Genomic DNA, 17,376 nt, shown 5'->3' on the forward strand with positions numbered 1-17,376 from the left:
GTAAAAATCAACTTGAAAAGAACCAATCATGGATATCTCTATTGTTTTAACATACCAACTGCACATTTCTGCTAAGCCTAGCCATGTGTTTGTATTGTACTATAAGATTGCTTCTTTTGGCATAACCCCTAATGAATGAATATATTTTCAAATAAATACCAGTGGCAGTCTTAATAACTCAAATTAGAATAAAATAGCATCATATGTCAATACAGGGCACAAAATAGCAACGCATGGAAATGTAGTAAATGCATAAGTATTCCTTAATATGACGAATGCCATGAAACTATGACTGCATTACAATTTAATTGCCTTCATAAAACCAAGATAACAGGAGGACATAAAGATGAAATGCCCAAGATTAAAGAGAAAAGGAAAATAACAAAGAGAAGAGATGAGAACTAAGGTAGCTAACATGGAATAATGTTCCAGAATCCAGAGGATGGCACTTGTGACTCATAAACAACTAAACAAGAAAATTAAAATTCCATATCTGCTATGTACAAAATTACATGGTCCTCATCCATACTCATAGGGCAATTATATACAAAACAAGGTTGTCAATATGCTTTATCCCTTTACTGATACATCGAAGCAATAAGAGGAATCTAAGTATCATTGCCACCTTAAAGCAAAAATCGTTTAGATCTTGTCTTGGACAGTCCAATAACCAAATTTCATTTGTCAGGTTCCAAAGTGGTCAAGTGGTATAATATTAACTTCCATGGTCATCACCATTAGCCTAATCAAAGAATCTTCCACTGCAACCATTAGATTGTTTATCCATGGGGAGTCTAGAGCTATAACAAACATTTTCATCTGAGCTTAATCCTTGGTGTAACTTTAATTTTTCTAGTCCTCAGCTTAGGTGCCAAAATTCTTGATTGAGACCTAAAATATTTGTTTTTGCCTCTTTAATTTCCATTTGATGTGTCTCATTGCCATATTTTCACAAGAGGAATCTAAGGAGGCATTTAGAAAGGTATAAAATTTTAGAAAACATGACTTCATTGACATCCTTATATTTTTATCTTATAGATTATCAAATGTTTGGTGATGAGAGTAACTTGGAAAAGAGGTCTCCCAAAAGATATGAGAGAAAGATGTAACACAAAAATATTCACCTATGCAAAAATATTCACCTTTCAGTCTTACCTATTGGGGGTAAGAAATTTGTTTGTTTGCCATTTTTATTCAAAATGTAAAATATCTTTAAGGTAGGACACATACACCATGTATCATGAGTGTGAAAAATATTTCTCGTTTCGTATGATTCTCCATTTGACTTGCATCCATGAATACTGGAGAGGTTGCTTTCTCATATAATACTGGAGGGTCTCTAAGGTGTTCATACAACCAGATGTGCATACTGGGGGCTAGTACTGATCATAATCATGAAGAGGTTTGATCGATTATCTATCAGATTTCCTTCAAAACCTAGCGGTATCTTCTTGAGACAAAATTATGGTTAGATGCTACCTCATCGATGACTTCTTGATGATCTATGTGAAATGTAGTTGGCTATAAACTTGATATGGATTCACTAATTGCTAAGCAACAATTTTTTTCTAATAGATAACACATTATTCCATGGTCGAAATTAGAGTGGAGGTTATTCATATCATTGTTATTCATATGGTAATCTACCACGACTGATTGTTGTTGTGGCTCATAGATGTTTGGCCTTGTATTGTCCTCTGATGTACCATAGCTTTGCAAGTATTGAATTTATTGTTTTGTTAAGGCAAGACAACTAGTTTGATGGTGCTTACCTTTCCACACCAATTTCTTCTTTAATCTTTTGTTCCAATAGTTTTTGATATCATTATCAGTTCTCCCTCGAAACTAGGCCACAATGATAGACCACCTATACAATACCAAAAGTCTCAAATCATGTGTCATGCTCTTAGAAATATCTGTGAAACATTTTATAGAGGAGTAAATGATAATTTATCCTCAAATGAAGGCTAGGAGTTATTTAGAAAATGAGCTTTTGAAAATATAATTGTACCTGAGAATGATATTATGAAGGATAGAGCTAGAGAAATTTCCTCGGATTACAGAGGCTTACTGTTGGTGATAAATGTAGTTGTTGGAGCCATGAGTTTCAAAAAGATTGAATATGAGTGGAGCCTCTCCATTCGTCCAAAAAATGGCAAAACCAAGGCCATTTTCCATGAAAATATTCTAGAATTTTTGCTTTGAAATCTGGAGGCACCAAAAGAATCAACAAACTTTTATAGAGAAAAGGAAATGCTAGTTTTGTTGTATATGGGCCATAATATGATGGATTTAACAAAATTGTCTGCACATTTTTCCTTCTTTTAAAAAAATAGTATAAGTATGCTATTTTCGGCAACATAAAGACATCAAATTTGAATTTCAAGAAACAAATTTACATTAGAGAAGAGAAAAAATATCCTTGTGCCTTTAGCGGGTTTATTATTCAATGAAGACAACCAACAATACATTAAAGCTATGAGAAAAATGCCTATAAAGGCTTGACTTTCTAAAAAAACTTTTGCTTCAAGAACCTTGACTCTCCATTCATCCAAGATGAACCACAATATGTTACATTCAACAAAATTGATTGCACATTTTTCCTTGTTTTAAAAAATAGTATAAGTATGTCGTTTTCAGAAACAAAAAGGCAACAAATTTGAATTTCAAGAAACAAATTTGCAGCAGAGAAGAGAAAAACACTAGTTGTGCCTCTGGTAGGTTTATTGTTCAATGAAGACAACCAACAATAGATTAAAACTATGATCAAAATGCCTATAAAGTCCTAGACTTTTGAAAGAAAACTTATGCTTCAAGAACCTCAACTCTCCATTCATCCAACAAATAACGAAAACGGAAAGGAAAGTTTAATAAACCATATGCCTACATCTCAAGACCCTTCCTTCCAACTATCTTCACTTGGGATGATCAAATGACTAAACATCCTCCAATTGTCTAACATATAATCCAAAGGCGCAGAGTAATGCCTTACGACGTAACTATCACTACTATTATACTTAACTTGGTGTCTCTTAAATAACGAATCTTGTCAAAGAAAACTTCAAAAAACCAAGATATATGTATTATGCTCAACTTTGCTATTTGAAAAACAAATAGAAGCTCATATGAGAAACTATATATTAACGAAAACTAGACATCACATTCAAACTACAAAATATAGCTATCATGCTCAAAATTGCAATGCAAAGTGAACCTCAATAAGAAGTTTATATATTTATAGAATAAAGTCCAATCTGAGCAAGAACAAGTTCTAAACCATTCAATAAACTCCACCAACAAGAAACATGCTTATCTAAGGGCACTAATTGTTTACTAAAATATGATACATGCCAGTTGGTAAGAAGCCATAGGGATGTGGGATTGGAAGAACATTTCATTAAAATACTCCCAAAATTTAATAGTTCAACTTATGGCATTTACAGATAGGAAGTTGGGAGATATTTATTTTCCAATATTCTAAATTTTAAGAAGGATTCTAGGATCAAAATAATAATTGAATCTCTGGCATTGATATTCTTCCTTTGCTGCTTGATTTTCTGTCATTTCTTCATTTGATTCCTATTTTAATGTATGTTGAATAACAAATTTCAAGAGTTTGCATCACATTTTCAACTTTGAAATTTTCCATATTTTCATCACTTTTCTTGGATGCAATATTTTTAGTATGTATTAGGTTCCATATAAAAAATTTCCAACAATCCTCAGAGATTCTGACATCAACTAAACTATTTGTTTACATACAAATGAACAGAAAAGGTGAGAAAGTGAGTGTATTGATTTAAATCCTACAAAGGCGCGAGATACTAGTTTGCAAAATAGAGAAAACAAGTGTATCAATCTCACCAGGGAAAAACCAACAAAATTCCACATGAGACTGATGTTCATGCCAACAATTGAGAAATTGGCACATATCACAAATTTCCCAAGCTCAGGGAAAGGTAAATGGGAAGGATGGATATAACCCATACAACGAAGAATAATTGTCGTCAGTGTGGTCATTCCAAAATGTAAGCATGTAAATGTAGTAGCTTCATAGAAAGAAAAGAAGAACTCCACTTCATAGATTAAGGAATTCACCCATCTAACACATATTCTTCCCATTCCCCCAAATTATGAGCAGTGTTGTGACCTAGAATAGAAATAAATGAAAATCACTCAAACTCCCTCCCTCTCTCACACACAGTATTGTATATGTATCAGAAGTCTGCATCAAAGAAAATGTTTTGAGCTTAATGCTTTATACATAAAACAAGTGAAAAATCAAATATAATAATCTAACTAGAGAATAAATATCAATAAACTTTGAAATTAGAAATGCTTTAATATGATAAAATTAAATAGCATGATATTTACAGGATGAGATACTCACCAAAAGTGAAGCCATATCAAGCCATGAGACCTTTGTTTACCATAATAATCCCAACATATGTGATGACATTGAACATCCATGATGACACGTCAAGGGTCGCCTTCCTATCTTCCTTGCTTGCAGTTGCCATGCCTACCCAACCTCTAAAATTACACTTAGATCCAATCACTTCGAGCCCATCAATTTACGCTTCAAGAACCTCGACTCTCCATTCATCCAAGATGGAGCAAAATATGTTACATTCAACAAAATTGATTGCACATTTTGCCTTATTTTTAAAAAATAGTATAAATATGTCGTTTTCAGAAACAAAAAGACAACATATTTGAATTTCAAGAAAAAAAATTGTAGCAAAGAAGAGAAAAACTTTTCTTGTACCTTCGACAAGTTTATTTTTAATTTAAGACAACCAATAATACATTAAAACTATGAGAAAAATGCTTAGAAAGACCTGACTTTTTAAAAGAAAACTCCTACTTCAAGAACCTCAACTCTCCATTCATCCAACAAATAACAAAAACGAAAAAGAAAGTTTTAATAAACCATATGCCTACATCTCGAGACCGTTCCTTCCAACTACCTTCATGTGGGATGATCTAATGGTTGAACATCCTCCAATCGTTTAACATATAGTCTAAAGGGGAAGAGTGATCCAAAGGGCCAGGATGATGATAGGTGGGTGGGAGGGAAGTTCTTCTCAAAGGGAACGCCTTATGGCGTAATAATTAATTATACATAAATCATTAAATGTTACGACATAATAATTGATTATACATAAATCATTAAATATAAATAGATAACAACATTACATTGTAAAGGTGTTTTAACTACGAGGACTCAGATCTAAAACATGTGTATATAATACCCTACACATATACATTTTCTAATAAATTACATCCTTAGAATGTAATTTGAATATTTTTATTTTATTATTTTTCATAATATATTAGGTTATTATTATATTTATGGTAATGTACCTAGAAATTGATTTGTTATTTTATTTTTATTATTTTATTTTTTATTAAAATATTTTTATATTTTTTAAATATTTTTTATAATAATAATAATTTAATTTCAAGGTAACAATCAAGACAAACATTAAATTGGTGTTTAGGTTTTTTTTATTTAATAAGAGTCATTATCAGCGTAGAATATTCACTAAATGACTATGTAATTATCAAATAAAAGAACAAATATTTGAATTTTTTTCCTTGATTTAAAAATAATTATTTGAATAAAATTCAAATTTATTTTTAATAATAAATCAAATATATTTGTATTATTTAATATTAAATAATATAAATTTATAAAATAATTCGAGTTTAATGATTATTATTTTTAATTACATATTTATATTTTTGTAAATTTTAATATTTTTTATTTTTAAATTAAAGTATTAATAGATAAATGTCTTTCGGATTAATCACATTATTTGTATTTGGTCGACATTTCGAACCAAATAATGTGGTTCATCCTCAGGACAAGGTGAAAAATCATATAATCTTCATGTATAACTAGTGAGGATGCTTCATGGTCCAAGGTCGGCTGAAGAAAACTAGCAGTTGGAAACTAGTTAGATAAGTAAATAATATTATATATATATATATATATATATTAGATTTTTTTTGTTAAGCTTGGCAGGTCCATTCCATTTTCTATTATATAATAAACAAGTTTACACCACACAGATTAACTAGGTGGCCTCAACTTGCCCTGAGGGGAAACCAAGTCTGTTGGCCACTGGTCAGCATTATAAGCCATCCAAAAACAAAATTGTTTCAGTCTTTCTAGCCAGGCTAGATACGTCTCTATCTCATGTCCAGACACTACATAACTGTAAAAACTAACATTTGCAACATAAAAATTAAAAGCTAACTACATAAACCAAAATTATGCATGGGAGGAGTCTAGTCCTTCTGTTCCTCTGAGGCAGATGCGACGGGAGCAGGATCTTCAGCAGTAGCCCCTGGCATACCATACAACTCCAGAATGCAAGGGATGTGGCGGTCGATTCTATCCATCCTGACATCCTGTTTGTGCAGCTGGAAGAGAATTTTCTCCATGTCTTTCTTGTAATTTGGTAGTCCCTGGACTGTCACCATCATCCCCATAGAAATCTGCTCCATCGCCTTACCAAGTAGACTCTTCATTAACCAGTACAGGTAAAGTGTTTGCTTAAACTATGTTTCTCCCTCGAGTATTCACTAGATCCGAAACAAGAGTCCTCCAGTTGTCCATCTCTTCCTTTGTCTCACTTTCTCGCTTTACCTCCTCTTCCCATTCTTCCATCAACTTCTGAATGCCAGCATCCATCCCTTCACGGTATGCCACTGCTACTTCAGTGATGAGATGCTCTATTGATTTACGATCCCTGCGAGTTTCCGACATGCTTGACCCCTTGTCTGTCCGGGGGGTCGGGCTTGTCCTGCTGCGCCCGAGTCCTCTCGCTGCTCGGGCCATGACCTGTTTAGCAAAACATTGTTGACATCCAGAAGAAGTTAGATTCAAATTCAGACTTTTCTTAACACACCACCTTGCCCAAGCATGATTTTCCTCTCCTCCATACCTCACCGCGTATGTACAGGGGTGGCCCAAAGCCCACAGATCCTAGAGGGGGGTTCTCTGACTCTTACCCTGAGGCCCGTCATTGTTCCCTTCCCCCTTACTATGGATTATATGCCGGTCATCCCACTCCGTCTCAAGCTGAGCCCACATGCCCTTCTTGAATTTGGCAGGACGCCTACAATGGTTCCATATTCTTGCTCCCTTGGCCCGAAGAGAAATGGCTTTGCCTCTCGAGTCCCTTCGGCAAGCTTTCTACTCAGGGTTCCTGGCTTTGCCTTCAATGCCATATAGGTTCCAGCTATCCCAATGGTTTCTCTGTAAATTACTGCCGTGGTTGCAGCCCCTTCCCCTTGCCCTCAGATTTTCCCTGCCTCTCTCTACAACCCCCAGCCTGTCTTTAATTGCAGTGCCTCTATCTAGTTTCCCCTTGCCCTTAATTACAAAACGCAGACCCTCATAGCCCCGCGACCCACTTTTCCCCCCCTTGCAGCCATGGTTCTCACCCATTTGGGAGAAAATATATATGCAAAATAAGGCCATGGCAAGCAATTGCCTCCCCCATTACCCCCACCAACATGCAATTCCCCATTGCTTCGGACTCTTACCGCTCCTTTCCCCCAGCAGACCCTGAACCAAAACATAGATGTAATGCTGAGGCAAAGCTGAATTACATACCTGGTTTTTGCAGGCATCTATTTACAGCCAAGGTTCCTTCTGCGCCGTCAACCTTCCACTGCCCTATATCGCCACCTTTCTCCACAACCTTTCCCTCTTGCATTTCACGTCGAATGGCCTCGCCTACTCCACCACCCTGCCTTATTTCCTTCCCCACCACCTTGCCCACTTTCCCAACAGGTATTCATGTCGAAGGACACCACACCCCTACCTTGAGCATGTGGGGGGCGATGGTAATTAGTGCCTGGCTACGACGAATATCTGCACCTAGCCTGGCCTAATTGACGACAACTCGCATCCAGATCTGGGTATTTTATTAGATTTAATTTAGTTAAAAATTTTTATTAAATAATCTAAATGGTTAAAAAGTAAATGTTAAGAGTACTAATAATAGTAATAAATATGTTGATAAGAAAACAAATCAATGAGATTAAAAATAATTATCAATAAAAAAATAATGTTTGTTAAATAATAATAAAATTATACATATTAATAGTAAATTTTTTTAAACATTAAAGTATTAATATATATTTTTTAAATTATGTAAAAATATATCTGAAGTTTTGAAGTTTAAAAATGATAATAGAATATGTTTATCAATGGCAGTTGATTTTATTATTATGATGATATTTTTTTTTTAATTTTAAGTGTAAGTTTTATAATAGTATTTTTTTATTGGATTGTAAATTAATTTTATTTGAAATGTATTTGGCTAATAAAAAGGAATGACTTTCGTATTTTGTTAACAAAGAATGTATGAATTTTCCCTCAAGTCTTTATTGTTTTAATTTGAAGCGAAAGAAAAGAGAGAAGTAAAGTATCCAACAACTTGGACTCAATCAAAAATATGTAAGTTTTAACCTTCATATTCTTGTTGGCGTGATTTTTTGGGACATGGAGGGCCTTATAATGATGTGGCAACACTTTGAAGGCTGATGGGAATAAAAGCTAATGTGAGTAAGCAATTAAAGGTGTGTAAATCAAAGAAGATGGAGCCCAAAAAATGAATAGAAGCGAATGTGAGTAAGCAATGAAAGATCCGTAGAGCCCAAAAAAGAAGAGGCATGATCGCTGGGAGAAGACAGAAGAAGAATAATCCAAAGTGAAGACGCCAGAAAAGAGAAAAAAAATGCGTGCCTTCCTGGACAAAAAAGATAACAACAAGAGAGACTGGAAATGTGATAATGAAATAAATCCATTCAAAGTGACGACAGGATGGGCATGAACAACAAGTTTTGCTGACTGCTGCCCACTCTTTATGAACAACATAGACAGACGTAAGGTATAAATTTTTGAACTCAATCACGAATATCGAAGTAAAGAGAAAATGCCTTCATATTTTACTCACTCTAACGACATAGATGGCTTTACGATACTCTGAAGGGTTAAGATTTGCAGAAAAGAAGATGATGCTCGAAAAAGAAAAAATGCATGATTGTACAAAGGAGGAAGAGGAGGAATAATCGAAAGAGAAGAGGGCCAAAAAAGAAAATGCGTGGCTTGGAAGTAAAGAAGCAGAGGATGAAGGATAAGAAGCAGGGGATGAGGAAACAGATGATGAGCACACTCACTTGCTGATCAGTAGGTTGCAGTTTATTGTTGCTGTAGAGGAGGTCTCAAGTCTGATCATGGAGAAAGTCCAGGAAATTATGAGCGAATTCTTGCTTGTCTTTCAAATATGTCTTGCCACATGGCAATTCATGAAGCTCACCCCTGTGGGGGGGCTTGTACAAGGGGGGTTCCAATGGATCATTTCGCTGCTGCCCTTTTGCCAGTCTTCAGATTACGCATTACTGCGGCGTTGTGAGGGCCGGGTGTTCAAGAAAGTGCATTGCTTTGTACTGACCAAGGCTCCAGGGTCACATGATGACTTGATCCAAATTGCAAGCGAGCCAAGTGGAGAGAGTTCTGAGACTGATCTCAATATGTCGTACTTGGGGGAAGATTTCCGTCTAGAGAGGAGAGATGGAAACGAGTTGTTGGTGAATGACAAAATGTTCTACTACATTACTCATGCAATGTGGCACACCCTGCTGCTCATGGGACAATTCACTGCCGTAGGCCAAGGAAAATTGGTGTATTTGAAAGGTTATATGGGGTTTTGGGAATTAGTGGTCACAGGGGGTGTCATGAAGTTCTCAGAAGCGCTGGATTGCATCATACTTGAAAACCAGTACAGTATCATGCAGTCAGACGCTCATTGGCTTCTCCCCGTGAATTTGTCATTGTCGGAGGAGAAAGTAGTAAAGATGTTAAATTTGGTAGGCTTCTTCCTCCAAACCAAGAAAGTATTTTGGTTGATTCCAACACTGTTGAGCTTAGCGTCGGCAGTATTGGAGTTCAACACAAAATTGAGGGCATGGGTTTATAGCAACATCAATCGCCTCTTCTGCTGCTCAATGCATCTGGTGTGTGACAAGCTGCGTTACTCAATGAGGAGGCAGGTGTATTCATTGGGTAAGTGGGTTGAAAATCTGAAGCCGTCCAATGATATACAATTGAGAGTTGTGAAAGGTGATATATGCGCACCCATAGCTGGAGGCGCAAAAGCCCATAACCAAAATGCAATGCGGGTTCCCTATGGCTTCATTGACGTCGGAGAAGGAGAAACATTCAAGACCTTTCATTGTGAACCCATTGATCTCGAGTGTCAGTACTATGAAGATATTAATAGATGCGGAGTGGGTGTGAGGTACTCTGATGATGAAGTCGCTGAGGTAATGGTGGATTGTAAGAATGGGGAGGAGTTTATGAAGATGTGCACATTCGTTGAGTGCGTAGCAAGGAACCGTTCAGGTTCATTGAAATCATATGATGACGGTAAGAAGAAAGTGAAGGTTCGCGGGTGGAAGGAGTCTGTCCGACACTATGCGCAAAATGGGTATCCGCCCATCTACGAACTCAGATTACAAAATGTAATTTGTGAGTAGCATCTAAGTCAAAGTTTTTAGACATTTCAAAGCTTCCCTTTATTTTATTCTTCCCTTCTTATTTTCTTATATGTCAATAATACCCACCCACTTTATGTAATTTAATCGCCTTCCAGGCTAGCATTCAACCGACACGTGTGACTCAATGTTGTTATTCATTTTTCAATTTAAGAACTGAACATTGTATGACAGGCATTAAATTTTCCTTACAATGCACATAAAATTCACTTCAAACATATGTAGAAATAATAAAATAAATTATAATTTATTATTTTTAAAATTTTAAATCTAAAAATTCATATTTTATTCGATCAAATTTGTATTTTCCAAATAGACAGGGATTTCATCATTTTTTTTACTTGGTATCAAGTACCATTTCATTAAGCTGTACGTTAATGAGTTGATTATGATATAAATAAAATTAATTAGTAGATTAATGAAGTTAAATATTATATTAAGAAGTTGTTTATGACATCAATACTATTAATATTACATAAGTATTGAGCTACTATTAATATTACATAAGTATTGAGTTATTTGTGTTTTATAATTTTTATTTTTTAGATTATAAGTAAAATTATAATAAAATTTATTTACTTATTTAAAATATATTAATATAATGTAAAAAAATAAAATAAAAAAATAATTATTATTATAAAATAAAAAAATAATTATTATTTTAATTAATGTTTTAATATAAATAAAATATGACATATAATATTTGAAGAAATATTATTAATTATGATTTTATAGAGTTTCATATTTTTATGGGTTAAATTTTATGTTAGAGTGTTTTTATTGAAATATATAGTTTTTCTTTTCCATAAAATAAAATATAACATATGATAGTAAATGAAAATTTAAAGAAATATTATCAGTCATGAGTTTATATAAATTATATTTCAGGAATTATATGTTGGAATTTTGTTATTCAATATTTATTTTCTTTCCACTTTATATTAATAAAAAAATGAAATTCAATTTGATGAAACATTATTAGCCAAGGCTCCATAAAAGTCAAACTTTTCATGAGCTGAATTTTTATGTTGTGAGTTTAACTACTAACACTTATTTTTTTCCATGGCACATAAACAAAACATGGTATATAGCAATAAATGAAATTGATTTTGAAGAAATATCAATAATCATGGCTTTAAACAAATCAATATTTTCATAAGCAAAATTTTATGTTGGAGTTTTGTTATTCAATACTTGTTTTTTTACCACATGACATGTGACAATAAATGAAATTCAATTTGGGAAAACATTATTGGTCATAACTTTACACAAATCAATTTTTGGTGAGTGAAATTTTATGTTGGGGTTTTGCTATTCAACACATTCTTTTTCCACATTACATAAACAAAATATGGCGTATAACAATAAATGAATACATTTTGTAGAAATATTAATACTCATGGGTATACACAAGTCAATGTTTTCATGAGTGGAATTTTATGTTGAGGTTTTGCTATTCAACACATTTTTTTTTTCCACATTACATAAACAAAATATGGCATATAACAATAAATGAATACATTTTGTAGAAATATTAATACTCATGGGTATACACAAGTGAATATTTTCATGAGTTGAATTCTAGTTGCAGTTTTCTTATTCAACACCTTTTTCTTTTTCCCTCTATTACATCAACAAAATATCGCTTATGACAAAAATGAAAGTCAATTTGAACAAACATCATTAGTCATGACTTTAAACAACTCAATACTTTTATATGTAAAATTTTATGTTGGGGCTTTATTATTCAGCAACCTTTTTTTCCCACTAAGATATTACAAACAAAACTTACCAAATACTTCCTTTAATTCTAAGAATGGTACTCAAGGTAAACCCTATATTCTTAAGGGCATAACGCTACATCAACAACTCTTCAATATATCATATATAATTCATCAACAATCAACTCACTAAGAACAAACATGTCACAAATTGTGATTTGAGCCTATGCAAGGAAAGTAACAACAATTTTCACAACCAATTGATTGTATTTGACACATATTATGTGAACATGATAAATCAATGACAAAGGCCATTAGGCCTTCTTCATAATTGGCCATTAACCACATTTTGAAGTTGTGCTCAATTTACACGAAAATGCCTTTGGGTATGTTGTCACTCATATTGTACAAGCATCGCGACAACCGCTCAGGGCAGGGGTTATCACTTTGATCCCCGTCCACTCCGTTTTAGTTGTCTCCCAACAACATGCTATGGGGAGTAGTCCCTATGGAAATGAGGTGATGGAAAACAAGTTGGGAACCAACTTGTTTGGGAGACACAGTTGAATGACCTAGCTACTTGGTAAAATTTAGCAAGATTAAGGATTCAATTAGATTTAGAATTGAGACCAATGCCTTATGGAGTCAAAATTTCTTGCTTATTAGAAATTAAAGCCAAGTAACCAGATATACAACTGCTACTTAGATGATTAACTAACCTATATGAAATGCAAGTCCTAAGATCTAGGTGAAATGCAAGGATCTTGGTTACTTATAAGTTCTATGCCTAGTCTAAGTTGAACCTTCCCCTTAACTATTTTGAGATCAATCTTTGGAGTAGGTTATGGGATGAAAGCCAATGGGAAGCAAGCAGAGGCTTGATTTACGATACCTCCCCCTGTGTTCCAACCACCTAGTGCCTCTGGCACTACAAAGACTGTGGCTTTGGAGACTACAAGGTCACTATTTTAACCACTAGAAAGAGTTGAATCCTTCAAGCTAAATGAGAAAGGGTTGTCCTGGGAGTCTATCAACCAAGCTTAAGCTTGGAGGTAAGTTATTAATGAAACTATACTTAGAATGAAATGCAAGATGGATTGAGTGAGTATTAAAGTTAAGATTGTTTATATGATTCAAAACGAGAGTAATTAACATTTTATTGAAAGACAATCTTAACAAGACCATGTGCTCAATGATACAAGTGCCAACAATAAACAAGAGATCCTCTATTCAACAATTAGCCAATGAGATGCCAATAACCACTACTTGAGATACTTGAAGATCTTCCAAGATACTTCAACAAGATAAATGTCAATGATGATTCCACAAATCGATTATTAATGATCTTATTACTCAATGGAACTTATCAAGAGATGTTCAACTAAATTCACAAGATACTGATATGCCAAAAGATACTCAATACCAAGGAAAGTTATGATTAAAGTGCTTTAGTGAGTGTTTATCATATATGAAACTTTGAAACTTAATGGTCAACTCACAACAACAAATATGTTAGCACACTTAACCATGAGCACAAATCCAAAAATCTGCTTCTACTTGTCTTTTAGGGCAGCAATAAGTAAATCAATGTAGATCCAATAAACAAGCATATGGTGACCAGCGATGATCAATGAGATGCCTAACACTTTTCCAATGTAAACTTATGATTTTTAGCCCACTTTAAGATGTAATATTCAGTGATATATCAGATCTGGAAATATTTATTACAGTAGTAAGAAAATATGTAAACATTCAGCTATCAATGCTACAACAAGTGCCAAATTATGCCCAAAATTTAGAATAAGCTTGCCAAACTGTAAAAATTGATTTTTGAGCCCTTTTAGATGTGTTATTTAGAACATATCATATTTGATTATTCAATTATGCAGAGAAATTTCAGCAAACTAAAAACTATATCTAGGCTAGATGATTAATGCCCAAGTGACCAAAAATTTAGAAACATTTTATCATGCAAATTTTGAGGTCTTTTGACCAATTAGATGTGTTTTTAAGGCTTTTAATTTACTATTATAAGTTATCTACTACAGCTATAGAAAAACTATGAGAAAAGAGGGTTTAGAGAGCAAACCCTAGGCCTAAGGCCTTGTAGATCACTTTTTCCAAATCTGTCAAAATTTTGTAATGAAGTTGCCACTTGAAAATTCAAGTTTTTTGAGCCAAACTTTCTGCAAAACACACCAAGCTTCAGCCCCAAAATAATCCTGAAATGGACAGAGGTCAAACTAGGGCTAGAAGAGGGATAAAGGTAATGGAAAAGGCCAAAGGGGTCAATGTTGAGGCTGGAGAGAGGAGAAGAGGGCTCAAAAGGAAGTCTGAAAGGCAGAAGAAGGGAGAAAGGGTAGGAAAAATCCCTAAAAGGGTTATAACTAGGCTCTCAGGGCCTTAGGAACACATGACAAGCCCTCTAGGGCTGTCGTCTAGGGAAAAGGAGGGGGGGATGAGGCCTCCCAGGCCCACGGCCAGGCCTTAAAAGGCCTAAAACCCTTGACACAAGGCCTTAGAGGGAAGGTTGAGGCCCCTAGAGGGTACAACCAGCCCTCAAAGGGCTGAAAAGGGTGACACAAGGCCTTCTTAGGCTGACACAAGGGGCTAGAGAGGGAGACACTGCCCTTGGGGAGGCTAAATCTGGGCCCATGAGGGCTGAAAAATGAAACCCTTGCTTTAGAAAAATCAATCTCCTTCAGGTCTGCAATTTCGCTCAATTTCTTCAATGGTTGGCCCTGCAAAATTTTTGGAGACTAGATCTTACCCTCAAGGGCCTAGATCTAGCTCTATTCCAATTTTATCCACTTGATCTCACCTGCAAAAATAAATTTACAAATTCCCAAAACCCTAATGTATACAAAAAATATCAAAACCCCAATTAGAAAAAATAATTTACAAATTTATTATATAAATCTACTTACAAAATTTACAAATATACAATGTTTTTAAAAGAAATTTTGAGAAATAAATTTTTATGGAGTTTTTCTTTGATAAATGGCTAATAAAAATTTTGAAATTAGATGCAAACTACAACCTTAGCAAAGTTAGATGAACCACAATAAACATTTGAAGTCCAAACAAGGTCAGTTCATGCCCACAGTTTGTGAACTTGGAGCCCAAGAACTGGGGAACCTGTAAACACTATATATTTTCTTAAGCAAGGTTGTTAGACATATGATGAATCAAATCACCTAAGATAAACCAAGAATCTATCAATAGAATGATCTTATCCCCATCTAATGAAAAACAAACTTTTAAAATATTTAGCTCAATATAGGAAAGCATGTACCCAACACATACCACAAATCAATGAACATTGAACACCATGAATTCCACCCCAAAGTCTTTATTATGATAAAAAAAAATGTTCCCGACAGGACAATAGTGTTACATCAACTTTTCTATAGAAATTTCTTAGCAAAAAAATCAGATGGCTTGAGACTCAAATGACTCTCTATTTATAGATAAATCCTCCAAGTGGAAAAATAATGGCCAGTTGGCTTGATCCTTATCAAAATAACCATGGTCGTTGATAAATATTTAATGGTATTTTAATCTTAGACGTTGAAAATATTTATTTTGAGGAATTTTCAAATTTCTCATTAAATCCCTTTTTTACTAGCTCAAGATTAATTATTTTGAGCTAATTTCCTCAAAATTTTGACTTTGACTTAACCGCCAAGGTCCAAGGGTCCAAGGGTCCAATTTTTCTTGAAATATCAATATTTACTTAGTGGGGGACCTCTAAAAATTAATTCCTTCAAGACACACAAATTTTTCCACTTGGAGAATTTAATTTCTCTATCAATTTAATTTTGACTCTAAATCAACTAATTTTATGGCTTAAGATTAGTTTTGTTTTTGTCAGAAAAATTCTTCAATTGACACTTGAGGGGATTTAATATTTTCCCCACCCTCTAATATTTTAGCCATGGTATCTAAGTATGAGGGGTTATGCACTAAAATAAATTTGACATAAGATTTTTACAAATTAAACCCTTAAAAGGGGAATACCTGTTTGGCTTAGACCCTCAAATTACATACCCAATTCTGTGGCACAATATGATCTAGTAGACTAAGTGATTTGTAATAAAATAATTTATCTAACTAGCTTAAATTATTCCCAAATCACTTTTACATAAGCCTCGACTAGAACGTTAGGACTCACCTAAGATTCTGACAAAGAATTCCACCCTAGCTTTGGGGTGAGGTTGGAGGGAAAAACTTTGCCGACCATCTGTGTTTAGAAACACATATGAGTCAGTGAGATGAAAATCCTCCAAGGATGAAATTTTCGCCAAAATAATATGCTTAGCTAGGTTGTTACATACATATAAGGTCTTACTAGCATTATTTACATTACAAAATTGCATAATGGTTTTACAATGGCACATAATGTTGATGGCTGATGATTTGATCTTTTGAAAAAAAAAAAAGTACATCTGCTTCCTTAGAACTTTGACAAAAAGTGTGCAATAGGGTGTTGTTTAAAATTGGCCATTGATTAGATATAAACGATGTGTTCAATTCAAAGTAAAAAAATTCATCGATCATTCTCCAAAGATGGTCTATTGAGCCTATTTCGATTATATACTATATCTCTAAAAGATATTCCACCAAACATGTTTTAAAGAAGTTACCCAACCTTGAAAGATGAAGGCCATTGACCTCTTCAAAAACTTAACCAAAACTTCATTAAGCCACTTTCAAGCATAACCCTTGATCTTGGAAAAAAGGCCTTCAACATAATTTGAAGATTCACCCCAACTTCAAAGGAAGTGTTCAACCTTCTTCAAAGTACTAACCAAAATGCAAGAAAAAAGGGCCATCAATCTACTTCAAAAGATACAATTCAAAGTAAATAAAAACAAGATATAAGACCATTGTGCCTTTTTGAAGTTCTACCCAACTTTGAAAATAAAAAGGAAAGCAGGGCATCGATTTTTCCTCTAAGACCCTGATCCCAATGTAAAACGCCTTCGAGTCTTATTTCAATGTTATATTTGACTTCAAAATCATCAAAGAGTCCAAACTCAAATAAATAAGAGATCCTCAAATGGTACACAAGGGC

This window comes from Pinus tabuliformis, chromosome 3_2, assembly GCF_031772625.1.
Source record: "Pinus tabuliformis cultivar Carrire ecotype Pingquan chromosome 3_2, CPIR1, whole genome shotgun sequence".
NCBI classification, from domain to species: Eukaryota; Viridiplantae; Streptophyta; class Pinopsida; order Pinales; family Pinaceae; genus Pinus; species Pinus tabuliformis.